This window comes from Lynx rufus, unplaced genomic scaffold (assembly GCF_022079265.1).
Source record: "Lynx rufus isolate CCGP_SWC_20201006 ecotype Redwood Valley unplaced genomic scaffold, mLynRuf1.p SCAF_11, whole genome shotgun sequence".
Taxonomy (NCBI): domain Eukaryota; kingdom Metazoa; phylum Chordata; class Mammalia; order Carnivora; family Felidae; genus Lynx; species Lynx rufus.
The window spans coordinates 47,792,803-47,811,034 of NW_025814825.1; positions in this window are offsets into that span (position 1 = coordinate 47,792,803).

Here is an 18,232-nt window from a genome sequence, read left to right on the forward strand (position 1 = left end):
TTTTATCTGAAGGCAGCAACAGACATCTTAAATTATTGTCAAGTTAATAACACCCCCAGTATGTTGCATCTTTGCCAAATATTGAACTATCATAATTTGCAATGCTACTGCTTTGTTCCAGAATCATTAATGAAATACACATGCCTTCATAGGCTCTGACATGAGAAAAGGACAATTTCAAATAAATGAGCAAGAAAAAAAAGTAGTAACTAGTATCTAATTTCAAAGAGCAGAGTGCAGCACTCAATTTGAAAATGAATTAAAATTTAAAAAATTTTTTTTTCAACATTTATTTTTGGGACAGAGAGAGACAGAGCATGAACGGGCGAGGGGCAGAGAGAGAGGGAGACACAGAATCGGAAACAGGCTCCAGGCTCTGAGCCATCAGCCCAGAGCCCGACGCGGGGCTCGAACTCACAGACCGCAAGATCGTGACCTGGCTGAAGTCGGACGCTTAACCGACTGCGCCACCCAGGCGCCCCAGAAAATGAATTAAAATTTGATGTTGGTATAAAAGTTGGAAGCATAGCCAGGTTCTCCTTGAGATAATATTGTTAACTTAATAAACATATTAAGAAAACTGGCTTGTTTAAGAAACAAAAATAATTATATAAGGAAGATCTGTATCAGTGCACATCCAACTTGGTACAGCAAAAAATTAGAGTGTTTGAAGGATAGCGTAGAACTGTGAAAGTGGACATGCAGGGGAATTCTGGAGATAACAGCAGCCAAGACAACAATAGTAGTTTTATTTAAGTTTAAATCATTAGAAAATTGCACTAGAATGTTAGCTGATGTGTAGAAGAATCCAAATAAACAAGTTTATAATAATTGAAAGAACTGTTGGTATGATTTAAGTCTTTTGGAAATTGAAATTATTTAAACTCAATACTCAATAGTTTTTTAAACTCCCTTGAAGGAATCTTTGTAATTCTCAATTTTGCTTACTAGAGTTTTAGGCAGAATTATATATTTTTTTTAATTAAAAAAATATTTATTTTGAGAGAGAGAGAGAGAGAGCATGAGCAGGGGAGGGGCAGAAAGAGGAGAGAGAGGATCCCAAGCAGGCTGCACGCTGCCAACACAGAGCCTGATATGGGCTCCATCTCTCAAACCGTGAGGTCATGACCTGTGCCAAAATCAAGAGTCCGACCCTTAACGGACTGACCCACCCAGGGACCCTGGCGGAATTATCATTTTATCAAGCAGTAATGTGCATAGATGATAGAGACAAAGGACTGATCATCAATCACTGTGGGTATATAGTACCATGACTGAGAGGCTAGGCTTTACACTCAGACACAGGTTCAATTCCACCACTAAACCTTGCAGACTGTGCAAATTTGACCAATTACACAAGCTTTCTAAGTCTCAGTTTCCTCATTTGGAAGATAGGGATAATATTACCTACTCATTGGTTTATTTGGGGTGAGGGATCAAATAAGGTTATTATGTAAAGTGGCAGAACCAGGATTCCAACCCAAGTATTCTAACTCTAGAACCTCGCATTTTAAAAAGGACAATGCTACGCCCACCTTTCCATTCTACCTACAGGACTTGGATGTCCTCAAGTGTGCCTAGAACACAGTAAATGCTCAGTAGAGGTAGAAATTATAAATCCAGAACAACAGTTTATTTCTTATTTTTTGGACATTTAACCCAAATTGATCAGAAAAATAAATACCAGACTTTGGCCTAGCATATTGTCTTTAAAGACTGAAACCCAGCAGGAAATCAGGTAAGTCTGATTTCCATTTCCTAGAGGTACTTGCAGAGATAATATGGTATACTACAAGCTTGGGCTGTATTTTTTGTGTGTTTTGATTGCTTTACTCATCACAAACCAATGTCAGTCACTCAAACTAGCACTTGTATAGGGAATCAATGCAGCTTAGTCCAGACATGTTGGACCTTACCCTATAATGAAGGCTGACCTTTCAACTCACTTAGTCCTGCGGAGAATCTGATTTATAAGACAACCTCCCTTTTTGTACTAACTCAAAAAAAAAAAAAAGTTCTGCCCCTAGAGTTTTTGAAAAATAAAAACTGTGTTTTAATACACAAAGAGATTACTATCTTAAAATTCCCCAGACAAAACATTTCTTAAGGCAACAAAATTTTATTTACAAGTACATAATAGGGGCACCTGGGTGGCTCAGACAGTTGAGCATCCAATTCTTGGTTTGGGCTCAGGTCATAATCCCAGGGTCATGGGACAGAGTCCCACATTGGGCTCTTCTGAGGGTGGAGCCTGCTTGGGATTCTCTCTCTCTCTCCCTCTGCCCCTCTCCCCTACTCTATCTCTCACAAAGAAATAAAGTGAATGAATGTACATAATAGACAGCAAGGCTTGACATAGAGGGCCTGGCCTATTGGCCTGCACTTTAAGAGTGAATTTCTGGGGAGAGAGAGGAGGAAGATCCTGAGCTCACCTCCCACAGACACAGGGGCAACATCAACACGTAATGCAACTCACTCTGAAAATGTCCTGAGACTGATGGACCAGATCTTCCACAGGGCAGGAGGGAAGAGACATGGTAGGGAACAACCCTCCCCACCTCCCACAGTGCAACAGCAGCCCACAGCAAGAGAGATGTCAGAGGCATGAGAAGGGAGAAGGGAGGGGATCAAGCCCCAAATTAGGCAACTATGGTCCTGGGGACCTGCACCAGGAATATGGGTCCCCACAATGCCTGGCTTTGCAAATTGGCAGGGCTTGGCTTGAGTTTTGAAAATCAGTGGAGCTTACCTCTGGGGGAGCCAGAAGGCTAAAGGAAATGTAGTCTCTGCTCTTAAAGGGCCAGAGTGCTTTCCCACTCAGCCTAAGACCCAAAGCAGCAGTTTGAACAGCACCTGGGGTATACATGAAGATTAACTAATTTTAGGAAGCGTGCTGGAGGGACAGGGATCTGTAGGAGCTTTCTCTGGAAATGGAGATCTAAGCCAGTGCCATTTTGCTTGCCCGCTTTCAACCTAGCTAGTAAGACATTGGTGCCAGCCAGTTCCGACACCCCCCACCCATGTTGCTAGCACCACTTGCTCCACCCAGGGGTTCCTTTGTGGATTTGCCCTGGCAGGCACTCCTCCGAATGGCTCCTGCCTCACCACACCTGACAGGCAACGTCAGGTAGGACCAGCACGCCCCAGAGGAGCTACTGTGGCACCAAACCTGTCAAGCAGCCACAGCCAAGACTGGTGTCCCTCCAGAAAAACTCCTGCCCCGGGAATTGGGGGAGCTAGCCCCACCTACCTGTATACCTGCAGTAGCTACAGCTAGCCCTCTCAGTCAGTCACACCAGGGCAAGCTCTGTCACCTAGGCACCTGCAGCAGTCACAGCCAGTCATTGCAGACAGCCAGGCTGAGGCCCGGCCCCGCCTCTCAGAATGCTCAGAGCACTCATGGCCCAGCCACAAGAGAAGGGCACACACAGCTCACACAGGGGATGTCTCTGGGACACCTGTTTCTTTGTTTTTTCATTTTAAAAAAATGTTTATTCATTTTTGATACAGAGAGACAGAACGTGAGTGGGGGAGTGGCAGAGAGAGAGGGAGACAGAATCTGAAGCAGGCTCCAGGGTCTGAGCTGTCAGCACAGCTCAACTGACTGAACCACCCAGGAGTCCCTGGAACACCTGTTTCTTGTAACTGGAAAGGACTGTATCACTGGGTGCCATAGGACATCTTCTATATAAGGCCACTACTTTTCAAATCAAAGACATAGCTAGAAAATTTGCCCCCAGGAGAGAGACTATTTGAAGATGCACTGATGGCTGGTAGTCATTGACTTCTATATTTGTCTTGTCTTCTTAAACAAGTTCCTTTGAGCCCATGGGCATTTCAATTAAAAAAAAAAAAAAGATGTCTGAAATGACAGCCTGAGGTGACCTAAACAGAGGAGAAAATTTAATCTCCGTATTTATTCAATTTAACTAATGGAAAACTGCACCTTTGTCAAATCTATTAGCATCTGATAATAAAGTTGTTAACAGAGGTTCAATAGCTGATTTTTTCTTTTTCCTTTTTTTTTTTTTTTTTTTTTTTTTTTTTTTTAGTGATAACAACTTGCTGACCTTTTACTTTTTGGTTCAGTGCTGATTAGCCTTTCATCTAAACTTTGGCCTTGCAAACTGTGTTTAAAAGTATCTGAAAAAGGGGCACCTGGGTGGCTCATTCGGTTGAGGGTCTGACTTTTGTTCAGGTCATGATCTCATGGCTCGAGAGTTCAAGCCCTGCATCAGGCTCTGTGCTGACAGCTCAGAGCCTGGAGCCTGCTTCAGATTCTGTGTTTCCCTCTCTTTCTCTCTGCCCCTCCCCTGCTTGTGCGTTCTCTGTCTCTCAAAATAAATAAACATTAAAAAAAACTTTTTTTAACTATCTGAAAAAGAGTTCAGTAAAATCATCACTGGAAGGCTAGGTCTATTTAGAGATATATGTGTAAGGCTGATGGTTGAACAAGGCCAAACCAGCAAGAAAATGAAGCAAATGGGGAAGCAACATCTCAGGAGGAGACTGGTAGCTACTGAAGAATCCGGCACAACAAAAACAAAAACACAAGCCAATTAGCCACTTATGACATGAGCCAAGTGCACCCAGGAAGTCCAAAGAGGTAACCCCCACCTAAAGGGCGGGGTCCTGTGCTCTCTCAAGGCCAAGAGAAGAGGAACATGCATACTTCCCCTGAGGCACACATTAGTCACCATGCCTTCCCTAAGGACCACTGAATGAGTGAAGTTATTCTGGGTGAACAAGACAGAAAGCTTGAACATTTAAAGGCAAAGACTATGTATAAAGTAAGAGCTATTAACTAAGGCAGATGTGATTCCAGTTCTTCCTACAGGAAGAAAGCATGACATTGAGAGGATAGTTATAGGGCTGGGAAGGAAGAGACCTGGGCTTAAATCTCATTTGAAAAACTCATAACAATTTGAACCTTGTGTAAGTTCCTTGGTATCTATGAGCACCTCTGTTTTATTTTCATTTCTTTCCTCAATAATAATACAAAGCCTTTTGAAGAAAATGTGGAAACACAGAAAGCTAATAGAAATAGGTTTTTAAATCGCCATGATGTGACACCCTATAAATACAAAGAAGAGGGCTGAAATGGACTTCCTTGAGAGAGGTGCATCATGGGACTGGGACCCAGACCTCGGAAGAGAGGCTGCTAGCCGTGCAGTGCTGAAGTCACTCAACTAGAAAGAGTGATGAGGAGGACCCAGGACCTAGACTTTTTGAATAGGCTGTCAGGCAGCTGGTGTCTAGGAGCATGTGGGGGTCAGTGTGAGAGGATGGTATGGAAGGCATGGAGGAGATATGTGCTGAGAAAACTGTAAACAGGATTCAGCTGCGGTCACAGGAGGGTTCTGCTGCTGTTGAGGCAAAAAAGCATTTTGGGGATGATGCTTCCAGGAACTAAGAACAGAAAATGCAACCCAGAGAAGCACTTCTCCTTTGGACAAGTCCCAATGTATGGACATCCTTGGGACTACCCTGCTCATTCTATGGTTCCCTAAATTAATAAATTTCACTATCGTGGGCTTATTCCTCTTATTTCCAACTAAGCTTCTGTCACATGTAATCAGAAGGGTCCTGAGAGAACTTCCCAGCATGAACACTTAAACTGTGAGAGGTCCGATAGAGGGTATTTGGAAGACAGGGCATTTGGAAGAGGTGGAATCTAAACAGGTAAGGGGTTCCCACAGGTGGACATCAGAGGAGATATGTCCTACAAAGAGGAAATAGCCTAAGCCAAAGCACAGCAACCAAGAAGAATAGAATGTGTTTTGGGCAAAGCCAGTGAGGCCAGAGTACAAGAAAAAAAAACAGAGACGTCAATCTGCTATGTCACTGATGTTTGCATGGCTGATACTTTCTCATCTCTCAGATACCATCTCCTAGAGGCCTTCTCTGACTACCCTACCTTGTTTTCCTGAATGTGTAGCATTTATATCACATACCATCTTCCTTGTGGATCAGTCTGTATCCCCCACTGAAACGACAGCACTCTGAGGAAAGTGCCCTCGTCCTTCCTGTCCCCAGTGCTCACAAAGAAGGCTGAACAACACAGGCTCTCAGAGAGCATCTGTGAAGTGAGCAGGTGATAAGCTTCGCAAGAGCAGCTGGAGCCAGATGTTGGGGGATGCAAAATCTGGCCTTTACTCAGAAGACAGGACTGGACATAAATTTTCAGAGCTATGCTGTTAGGAGATTCATCTAGTATGGAGCTAGAGACTACAGGCAGTACAAAGGGCAAAGAGAGCAGTTTAGAAGCCGACTTGAAAATATTGAAGCAATAGGTAACATTTATTTGATTGAGTGAATGAGCTCAATGAGTGAGTTTCTGAACCTTCCCCTCAGGTGAAAGAAGAATGAAAAATGGTTTGTAACTCTTCTTTTCCTTTTTCTTTCAGAGCTGACCGCACTGCAGACTTTCATCTTCCTTCAGATAATGTTTTGTGACCATACATGAATGGTGTCTTACACATCAATCTATAACAGCTATTTTCCCCCAGGTAACAGCTTTGAAAAGAGGACAGTGGCTGCTTGATCAGATAATGAAAGCAGAGTGATTCTCAAAGGTCCAGCAATACAGCCGGTATTTCACAGGCTGTCCTACTCCAGGCACCTCTAGTCTGAGCCAGATGACAACAATCCTACCTTCTGCCACACAGCCTATTTCTAGTCCAAAATATACCCTCCTCCCTAAAATGTTCATTCGGTCTTTTATTGGTTTGTTTGTTGTATTTTGCTTGTTTTCATTTTTGACATAAATGGTATCACATGACATATAACGTTCAGAACTTATTTTTCTTCTAAAATTTGGTTAAGTTGAAATATGTAGTCTATTCATTTTCGCCATGATATAGTTTTCCCCTTGAGTATGTATACCACCAATTACTTAGCTACTTCTTGCCAAGGAGCACTGTTTTGGGTTTGCATGCAGTACTACATTGGATATTCTTCCAAATCGTTCCTTGCACAAATATGAAAGAGTTTCCCTAGGATAAACGGGCCAAACACAAAATTGCTTCAAAGGTATATAATGAATACTCAACATTACAAAATATTGCCAACTTGCAATCAAAAGGATTTTACCAATTTGCATTCCCACCAGCAGTCTATAAGAATTATTTTTCCACATCGTTGCCATCTGCTTAACATTTTGCAAATACAATTATTACAGAATATTTCAGTTATTTAAATTTCTATAACTCTGATAGTTTGAGAAGTGAGCATACTTTCATATCTTTACTATTTGTGTTTGCTCTTTTTTGAATGGCATTTTCATTAAATTATATCCCATTTGTTGACTTGCTTTTTGCACATTGATTTGTAGAAACGCTTTGTAAATTCTTTACATAATTATTCACTAGTTTTATTCATTTTAAGTAATTATTCCAAGTCTGTAATTTTTGTTTGGATCAAATTTTTTTTTTAATTTTAAAAAAGGTCAAGCAAGATTTTTTATGGCTTGTGAGTTTTCTGTCTGGTTTTAAAAAGTATCTTTTCAAGTCCTACTATCATAAAGGTAGTCTCCTACATTGTCTTCTTAAAGTTTTAGGGGTTGATTTTCATTTGTAGAACTTTAATCCACCTGTAATTTAACTTGTATTCACTTTTCTTCTGCTACTTCTCAGGAACACTTCTCTCAAGTACCCTGCATGTATCCCTCTCCTTGTCTAAATTCTGTTATCTTACAAGACAACTTCATTCTCACTTCTTTTTTGAGACTTCCTCTCTGACTGTTCCAGCCCTCACTGACCTTCTCCTCTCTGGACTCCTAAGGCAGCAACCATTGGGCTGGGATTTAGTTATTGCTTAATCAGATATTATAAACCTATAGACAGATAGCACCAGGAAGGTCACCCAAACGGGTGAATGAAACTGAATTAAGACAACAGAAAGCAGAGAGACTGGAATAGTTCCTAACAGTCTTTGGATGTGGAAATGTGGGCCCCCAGTTTCTAATCCTTTGAAATTATACAAACATAAATATTGTTAGGAATCCATTTTTATTTTAATAGTATTTATCTTTACAGGTTGGAAAGTGATTCATTTTAAAGCAATTTGTTTAAAGCCAAACAATTTTTCTATACTGAATTCATCTCATTGCCCTTTGGTCTATCTTTGATTTATCTTTATATAATCATTTTGTAATTTCTTATCACTACTTGTCTACTAAATAAAAATTGAAACCATTCATGTATAGAGATTCCATTAGTATCTAATACGATACAATCTCAAAGAAAAACACATGATAACTGATCAATAAATCCACAGTTGCATGCTGGTTGGTGGGAGATCTTATAACCACACCTTTGAACACATAACTGCCTCCACAGTCCAAATAGAGGAGAGGTTTAAAAGGTAATTGTGCATATCAAAGTGACCAAATGCCTTCCCATCCATTGTGTTTCCATACAGACATGTTTACAAGTGAACTACAGATAGACAGAAACGTCCCCTCAAGTCCTGATTATCTAAACACCCAACAGGCCACGAAGCTGTGGGTTTTTTGTTTTTTTAGTGTTTATTTATTTGGGTGGGGGAGGGGCAGGGAGAGAGGGAGAGAGAGAATCCCAGGCAGGCTCCACACTGTCAGCACAGAGCCCAAGGGAGGGATTGATCTCCCAAACCCTGAGATCATGATGTGAGCCCAAATCAAGGGCCAGATGCTTAACCAACTGAATCACCCATGCACCCCAAGGATGCAGTGGGTTCTGAATCTATTATAACAGCATCTGCGTGTTTGGTTAAAAGAACAGTTGCACATATCTCAAATATGTAATCCCCGTTGTCTTCTGGGGGCTAAGCGCTTGATGCTAAGTCTGTTTGAGACATACATACTGCCATTTTATTTCCAGAGCTGGGCCTTAGTATCTAAGCTATATTTCTCCCTTTTAACCTGGTCAACATCTATACATCTCATTGCCAAGTTGAAATTGACCTGAACTAGGAATTGGGCTTGTCCTGGAATATCCCTGAGTAGGGCAATCTTTATGAACCTCTTTTTCTTTCATTTATAAAGAAAGAATAATCATAATGTCAATTCCAATTTCACAGTATAACATGAAGATAATAAATCTACCCATCCAGTTGATTGCGCAGAGGATCAAATGAGATTGAGATCAACCTGTAAAGCTATCTATAAATGCAGGTATAAGTTTGAAGGTGTGAGAGAAGGGGAAAATGTGTAATGCCACTCAAATATTATTATGATTTTTTTTAGAACTCATTTGGTCTGCTATTCACATGTCTCAGCACTCCATACTCAAGGGGAAACTTTCAATAGAATTTCCTTTCTGGGGGCTCCTGAGTAGCTCAGTCGGTTAAGCGTCTGACTTTGGCTCAGGTCATAATCTCTCGATTTGTGAGTTGGAGCCCCACTTCAGGGTCTGTGCTGACAGCTCAGAGCCTGAAGCCTGCTTTGTATTCTGTGTCTCCCTCTCTCTCTGCCTCTCCTCCACTCACACTCTCTCTTTCTCTCAAAAATAAACATTAAAAAAAAAAAAGAATTTCCTTTCCCATTGATATGTTGAATGGTTTCCTCCTTTGAGGCTACAGTTGCCATCTTACCTTGCATAATACCCATATAAGTGAGTGATCTGGGGGCTTGCACTGAGCTGGGCTCAATTATATCCATAGAGAAACAGTAGATAATCCCTAATGATATTCCAAGCAAACAGGAAAAAAACTTCTAAGGTCAATATTGTTTTTAATTTTTTTAATGTTTATTTTTCAGATAGAGAGAGAGAGACACAGCGCATGTGGGGGAGGGGCAGAGAGAGAGGGAGACACAGAATCTGAAGTAAGCTCCAGGCTCTGAGCTGTCAGCACAGAGCCTGATGCAGGGCTCTAAATCTGAATGGCAAAATCATGACCTGAGCTAAAGTTGGACACTTAACCGACTGAGCCATCCAGGTGGCCCTAAGGTCAATTTTTTAATGTTTCTCTATCTTTGTGTCTGTTTATGGCTTCCTATTTGGTCCCTCTTGGTCTCTGTATGGATGATTCTGTATGTAAATCTTTGAATGTTTTTATTGTGGGCAAGTCTTCATGCTTAGAACTGTGTCTACACAAGTAAGTGTTAGTATGCGTGTCTATGTTTCACATTAGTCTTTGTGTGTGTTGTACCTTAACATACCTGTATCTGTGCATAGCTGTATCTCCATTTGTGTGGGGGTCTATGCACCTATGTCATTAAAGTGTGTTTTTATGCTATATGCTTGTGCCAGTGAACATTCTAGAATATGACTGCATGTCATATACCTCAGATATACCTGAGGCTGTGTGTGTCTCCAAGCATGTTTGTGTATCTGCCAGTGAAACTATCTTTGAGCTATATATATATATGCCTGAGTTTTTGCGCAACAATGAAGGATTGAGAAATTTCTTCTAGGTCCACCAATACTCCTAAACTATTCCTTACTGTTATCAAGCATATTCCTCAGAAAGCAATTTGTTTAGTATTCACCTGCAAAACCACATCACCTGACAGCTCTTAAAACATATTGATGTTAAGGGGCACCTGGGTGGCTCAGTCACTTGGCTGTCCAACTTCAGCTCAGGTCATGATCTCACAGTTCCTGAGTTTGAGCCCCGCATTGGGCTCTGTGCTGACAGCTCAGAGCCTGGAGCCTGCTTTGGATCCTGTTTCTCCCTCTCTCTCTGTCCCTCCCATGCTCATGCTCTGTCTCTCTCAAAAAATAAATAATAAACATTAAAAAATATTGATGTTAAGACTCTATGTCTAACAGTTTTTAATTATTCATTCTTTTTTGGAATGAGGCCCAGACACCAGAAATGTTTTAAGCCCCTCTCTTGATTTTAATATAAAGCTAGATTTGAGAACCACCGTACCAATGAAAAGGGTACAATTCTTTACGGAAAACTTTAATGTGCTTCAATGATATGTGTTTTTAATTTTATCACAGTTGGAGAGGAAGGAGTATTTAAATCCCACGAGGGGCCACCTGGGTGGCTCAGTTGGTTGAGTGTCTGACTCTTGGTCTCCACTCAGGTCATGATCCCAGGGTCATGGGATCAAGCCCCGCGTTGTCCTCTGCACTGAGTGTGGAGCCTGCTTAAGATTCTCTCTCTCCCTCTGCCTCTCTTCCAGTTGCGTTCTCCCTCTCTAAAAGTTTTTTAAGTAAAAAAAAATAATAAATCCCATGTAGAAAAGGACTGATCCCCTCTTTTCCTTCTGAGGGGGTGGAAGCCCCACCAGACTGGAACCCATGAGTCAACAGCCCTAGGATGACCTGTGGAAATAACTGAAGAACAAAAACCCTCCAGCCTATCTTCTCTTTCATCCAGCACTTGTTTGCTCCTATATAGAGCTCTATCTAATTAAAATGACAGAATGTTTACTTACTTTACATATCAACTCTTCATATCCACTATGGGCCTTTGGCAAACAAAGAGAAGATTTATTAGTATAATAAAGTAAGTACTACATAAAAATTTAAATGCATGTTTTGGAGCATTCTTTACATAGTAATTAAAAGAAGGAGGACAGTAAATGGAACAAAATTGATAGCCTTCAAAGATGGGAATCCAAGGATAGGAGGGACACAGGATCTAAAAGTTGAGAAGAAAAGAAATAAAATCATTGATGTTTAACCCTGAAAGGCAGGGCTCCTTTCATCCTTAAATTCCTTTTGCACAAATTAAAAGCCTGCTTTCCTCCAGAATTCAGCCATGTTTACATCATCAGCTTACACCTGTTTTTCAGTGAACATCCCAGAAGCCCTATAGGAGATGGATAGCCTGTGTGGTGTCCACATAGCCCTTCTCTCATTTCCAACTCTTCACACTTAGAGAAGCTCTCCAGGGCACCGACTATTTGTGCCTCCCATTAACATGAAGTCAAGGGAATAAACTCTTGATTAGGCAAGAGGGAAACAGACATAAACATTCTTCAGTTCAGTTCTTTGTTAAACTCATAGAGACATACTAAGGGGTGAATAAATATTTGTGGAACAAAGAAACGGATTACTGTTTAACAACCTGTCTGAACTGAAAGAGCAACTCACAAGGCTGTTCCAATGGAAGCCAACACAGAGCATCAAAAGGAAGCTTTGTGTCATGAGCACAGTTATCGCTATAGACATGGGTCTTACCAAGTATCCATGGAAAAGCATGAAGAAGATTGTTATTTCTATGGTGTGCCTCAGTTGATATCCTCAACTTCCTGATGAGGTAGGTCCTCTTTCACCAGTGAAAAAACCTAAGTCCAAGAGGCCAAATAAGATAACCAAGGTGTGACAATAAATAAGTAAGGAATCCTGAAATCCAGTTCAGATCATAGGACTCCAGACCCTGTACACTTAATATACCACTTGTTTTCTGTATACCAGGGACAAGATAATAAAGCAATGGATGAAGACGCATAGATTGGGCCCATTTAAATTCTTCCTTATGATGCCAGGCCCTTTTATCTCATATCCTAAGTTACTTGGGTATATCCAAGATGCTAATTGACTCCACAGGTTGAGGGATGCCTTAATGAGGAAGGTTGCAATTGCCTTGCTTGGGACTTTTTGAACAAGAAAGATGAACACTTTATAGAATGCTGATCTGGAAAAGAATTCTGTCCAGGCTAGATGTCTCATACAATATTGAGGAAACTGGTTTTCAAAGATGTAAAGTGATGTGTTATCACAGAGCTGGTCAATGATGGAACCAGAACCTGTACCCAAAACTACTTTTCCTTATCCGTTAGGTTTTTTAGTAAATCGTGTTGTTTTCTCTCTTTCTCTCTCTCTATCTTAACAAAACTTATTTAGCAGCATAAATACAGACTTACTGATCTCATGAACCTTGTGCTAGACCATTTGACCCCAAGAAATTCCATTTTTCCAGATCTACAACAAATTTATTGATAAAAAGTTCAATATAATTTCCTTCCCCCTGTGGGAAACAAGGACTCTTCCAGTTCCTTTTCTTTCTTTTCCTAATTTGTAACCTGTCAATGTTTACAGGTATTGTTATGCAAATCAAGTCACTAAAAAGAAATTGCATTTAGCCTGCAGAACTACTTTAGCTTTTAAATTAGAATGATGGATCTGTGTGTTGGTGGGAACTAATAAATGGCACATGTGCATATCCTACAATGAAATCAAATCTCTATTAAGAAGAAAATCAAACACACACACACACACACACACACACACACACAGACACGTACAAATGTATAATCTTAGAAATAAACCCAAAGTTTTGAAGTTCATCCAGTATTTAATCATTTAAATAAGGTCATGATTGGAAGTAACACCAATTACTAAACTGATTGTTTTTGTATTCTACAGTTTTTATCTGACCCACAGTTTTGCTCATTTTTACAATCCATACACTCCCCCCACTACCACCAAATGTATTTCCACATGTAGCTATCTGCAATAATAAATAAGATAAAAATAAAAGAAGAACAACAGACTGTGACTTACTATTGGAAAATCAACTTTGAGGAACAAGAGTGCAGTGTAGCAGGGTTCTCACATAGAGGGACGGGACACTGAGGCCTCCTATCCAGAAAGCAGCTTTATTTGTGCTGTCATGGGCTCAGTTGGGTTCATACCTGAAAAACTGAGCCTTCAGCACAGTGAGGTGTAGACTTTTATACATTTTCTACTTCTCTGTCTCCCATACATGGTAATATATAGACATACAGTCTGACTGGGTGGTCTCATGTTACAGGGTCATGAGGGATGTCACTTACAGATATAGAGTCATGAGGACTGTCAAGTATCTGCACAAAGCCAGATTGCCTTCCCTTATCTTGTTTTTTTCTTTTTTTTTTTTCCCCCTCACCACATTCCTTAGGGAGGGGACCCTACCACAGCAGGATTTCCAGATGTGGAAATGAAGATAAGCAAATGCCAGATTTTGCCATCAGAGGCTCCTCCCCACAGTGGGAGCCATTTTCAAGGATGCAAGCTTCAGACAGCAATGTGTTATATGGACCTGAACCCAGTTCAGGCCTCTAAATTATCTTTTTAAATTTTTGGCCAAAAGGCATGGAAATATACCTATTTTTCAGCTGCAGGACAAGCCTTGTATGTAAAAGCCTTGTTAAAACTGCCACTTAGCAACTGGAGCAGCCTGCCTTTTTCTTTGGTCTCTCCCTGCCCTCCATGTACAGAGACGTGTTTCAGATTTTACCTGCAAAGCTCCTGCATTTGTGAACCAAGATCCTGGCAATGATTTAAAAGGTCTTAATTAGTAATCATTCACCCTAGACAAAAACAAACAAACAAACAAAAAAACACCTCAAATGAGCAACGTTGGTATGCATTGACTACTTACCCCCAATGTTTATTAGTCATTTTCTATAAATATTTGCAAAAAGAGAAATTACATAAATTATCAAAAATAAACTTAGGAGTTTTCTGGTAAGGACATTTTAGTGGAGACTTTTTAACTGCAGACATATTTTAAAGCTACTAGAATAAATCTCAAAGAGCCAAAAACATGCAATTCTTTTATTTGTATGTAGTTTGAAATTTTACTAATCTATGACAAACTTATCCTTAGGCTTAATAATTTTCCTAATTCTATATTTGTTACTTCATGTACAAGAAACTTTTTGAAATTAAAGGCTTCTCAGATTAAATATGAGAAAAATACCTAATGGGATTACAGACTATAGAACAAGAATATGCAAACAAAAATAGTCACTGACAAATGTGCAGAAGCCAAAGCTTGAAAAAATAAACTGTAATGTTATTACTCCATGTTAAACACATATCCATTTATAGATGGGAGTTTAAAAAGTAAAAAAAAAAAAAAAAAACTAAACGACAACAATAACAACAAAACAGGTGTTGGATGAAAGTGTTGAATCACTATATTGTACACCTGAAGCTAATGTTACACTGTAAGTTAACTGGAATTTAAATAAAAACTTTAAAAAATACATTAATGTGGTAGAAAAGCATTAATTCACTTATTTTCCCTTTTGCCTTTCTGTATTTTTTTTTCCTGTTATGATACATGTAGCATTCAATAAAAGAAAACACTTTCTGCCTTCTATTTTGGCCATTATTTTCATTGCTCATTTCATGTAATAATTAATAAGTAATTATCACCTAGAAGAGGGAGGGGACTGCTAAAAAAATGTGCATTCTGATGCCCAAAACACTAGGTATACCATTGGGTACTAGGTAGATTGGCACATGAAATTCACCTGTGGCTATGCTTCTATTTTTTTTTTTCCCCCAACTTCTCAAACTCCCATAGAACAGATATGGTTACTCCAAGTTCCTTCCAGGTATACTGAGTGGGAAAAATCTAACCTATGCCAGCTTGAGGTAGTAAGAGTATTAGTTAATTTTAGTTAAGAGGCTACAAGGAATGTATTAGCCACTATGCACAAATAGCCATAAATTAAAAGACCCGAAGTAGCTTGTGATTGCTTTTCAGCATATCTGTTTGCATTCCTTGAATCCTAATTATACATCATTATGTAGTGATTCCTTGAGGATGTAGGCAAACCACAACCCAGTTACTGTCAACCCTCTTGCCAACAGGCTGCCCAGCTGTTATGCAAGACAGCATAACAGCAAAGAGAATAGACAAACTTCAATCAACTCAATGGATATGTCCCTCAAAAGCTCTGGGCAAGCTTAGTCTTTGCTAGTAAAATTCTATTTGAAATGCAAAAGGGATGCCTACAACTTAACCCAGTATAATTACAATGATTAAGGGAATATGGGCTACAGTTAATTAGCTATACACATAGTGTATGCCATCTTTTTTTTTTTCTTTTGCATGTTCCTTGTTAGAAGGTCGAACTAAGACTTACCTCAAGCACCTTGAGGCATATTGGGTGGGAGGGAGTAACTCCTATAAAATACCTCACTGGTTGACCAGTCTATAAAAAGAGAAACCAAGTGGAAACAAACTTGGGCACTTACGAAAATATTCAAAGAAAGACCCTTGCTTCCTTGAAAAACTTTAAATCTTAGGAGAAATTAAAGAAATAAGTTAGAGATAAGTGACAAAAGTTATGTATCAGTCAGAGTGTTTTCAGCTTCGAGTCAAAGAAAAGTTGAAACATGGCTGTTTAAACTTAAAGACATTCATCATTCATGTAACAAGTTATTTCGAAGAAAGTGGTTCCAAAATGACTGCAGTGCCTCAATGATGTAATCCTAGCCCATTATCTTCTACCTTCTTGTTGGTTTGTTCCTTTCTTCCCAAGATGGTGCTTCACACATCATACCAAAGATATTCAAGGCAAAAAGGAGGAGAAAGAGAGGACATCTAAGAGCTCTCCCTTCAAATTTGGCTCCTGTTAGAAATTACAGTACTCCCTGGAACCCTCCTAACAGTAGTCTCTTCATTTCTCTTTGTCTAGAATTGGGTCACTTGGACACTCCTAAACCTAAGGGAAATTTGGAAAGTTGGTATTTGGCAGAATATAACACAGTTATAACTGTATCCCCTTAAAAAGCCATGGTTGGTTAGCAAGTAAGTTGGAGAAAGAGCTAAGAGTAACTGTTGGGTAGTAAACTATTCTTGATGCATTTCAAGACACTCTCTGATGGAATCACTATTGATGAATAATAGGTCCCCACTTAACTTATGAATTTGAATGTAACAACAAAACAAAACAAAACAAAAAACATCCAAACTATTTCCGTTGTGTTTTGGAGAACAGTCAACCTGCAAGATGGCCCAGAAATAAATTAGAATATTTTTAATTCACATTACCATATTAAAGCTTTTGGTAATCCTGTAGTTATAACAAAACTTCTTAATATAATATTTCTCCCATGTATTTTACTTATTTATAATTTATCTACAGAATAAATTGTTTTGCATAACACTCTTGGAATGCATTCTGGAGTACATCTCTCTTCTACTGATTAGCTCAGACTCTAAAGTCTTTAGTTGAGTATTTGGTATTTTCTTAGGAGAGATTGTCTAATATTATTGATTATACCTACTTGCTGCTCACGATGATGTCCATCACGATTGTTTGAGATATTTCTCTCTGAACAAAGTATGAGTCAGAAATGAGAAAGCTATCATATAACTTGCATTTAATACATATCTAACAGAAACATGAGTATAAACATGCAAAGGCAAAGCAGAATATAAGGCTACTGGCATCTAGAATTATAATGTAGAACTAGTTAAATACTGTTTAATGGAAAATACTGTTTTCTGAGACTTGGAGAGATTACAAAAAGTGGAGAATAGTTTTTATATGACTGAATCGTTTTATGCGACTTTACTCTTGCCTCAAATATCTAACCTGCAAATAGTTTAAAACAAAGAGAAAAGTCATAGAAATAGAGAAGTTGTGGAATTGCAATCTCTCTCTCCTTATACCTTTTACCCACACTCCCTAACCTTCACTGTTCACTATTCTAGAATTGTCAGTCCCTAGGTAAACCAAAGTCTGGAAGATATGGATGGACTCTTATGTTCTCCTAGTTTTCAATAATATCAATCCCAAGCTTCATGACCTGCAGGCTGATAAACACAAAGTAAGTTCTCACCTAGATATACAAACTCCATTTTTCAAGAAAGATTTCTCACTGCCATCGTTTGCTGGATTAGAGAAGAGCAAGATCGAAATCTATGCAGATCAGACATATCTTTAAAAAAACTTTCAAGGTTCCAACACAATCCATGCAGAAAGCCTCACCTAATCCAATGTCTCTGGAGGGGAGGGGACCCAATCACAGTATTGTTTAAACAATTTGATGCACACTCCAGCATATTCTGAGACAAGAGTTCTTCATGACTCAATTTTTTTTTTCCTGCAAACACAGATCCAATTCTTTTTCTTTAGCTGTCAAGAAGACCTAGCACCATTTTACTACATTCATTACAGGAATTAGGTTAGAAGGCAAGAACTTTAGGGTTTGGATGCTATAAACACACACACACACACACACACACACACACACACACACACACACCTAGCTCCTCTAGAAACCTCTACGTCCCTGAGGTCCCTCAAGTAGAGATCAATTCTGATTCATCTAGAAATTACTCAGAAATGCTCTCTCCTTCATCTTACATGATTGTCTTCCTCAGCCTGGTGTTTGGCTATGTGGGCCCATTTGAGAATACTCACATGGCTGGAGCCTCTAGAGCCTGGGAGAAACCTAGTACAAACTTGTTAGAAAGGAAAATAATGGTGAGGATTACAGAAACCAGTTCTCAGTGCTCAATGGATGAAACTTCCTGATCAATACTGTCTTCCCCAGAGATTCCA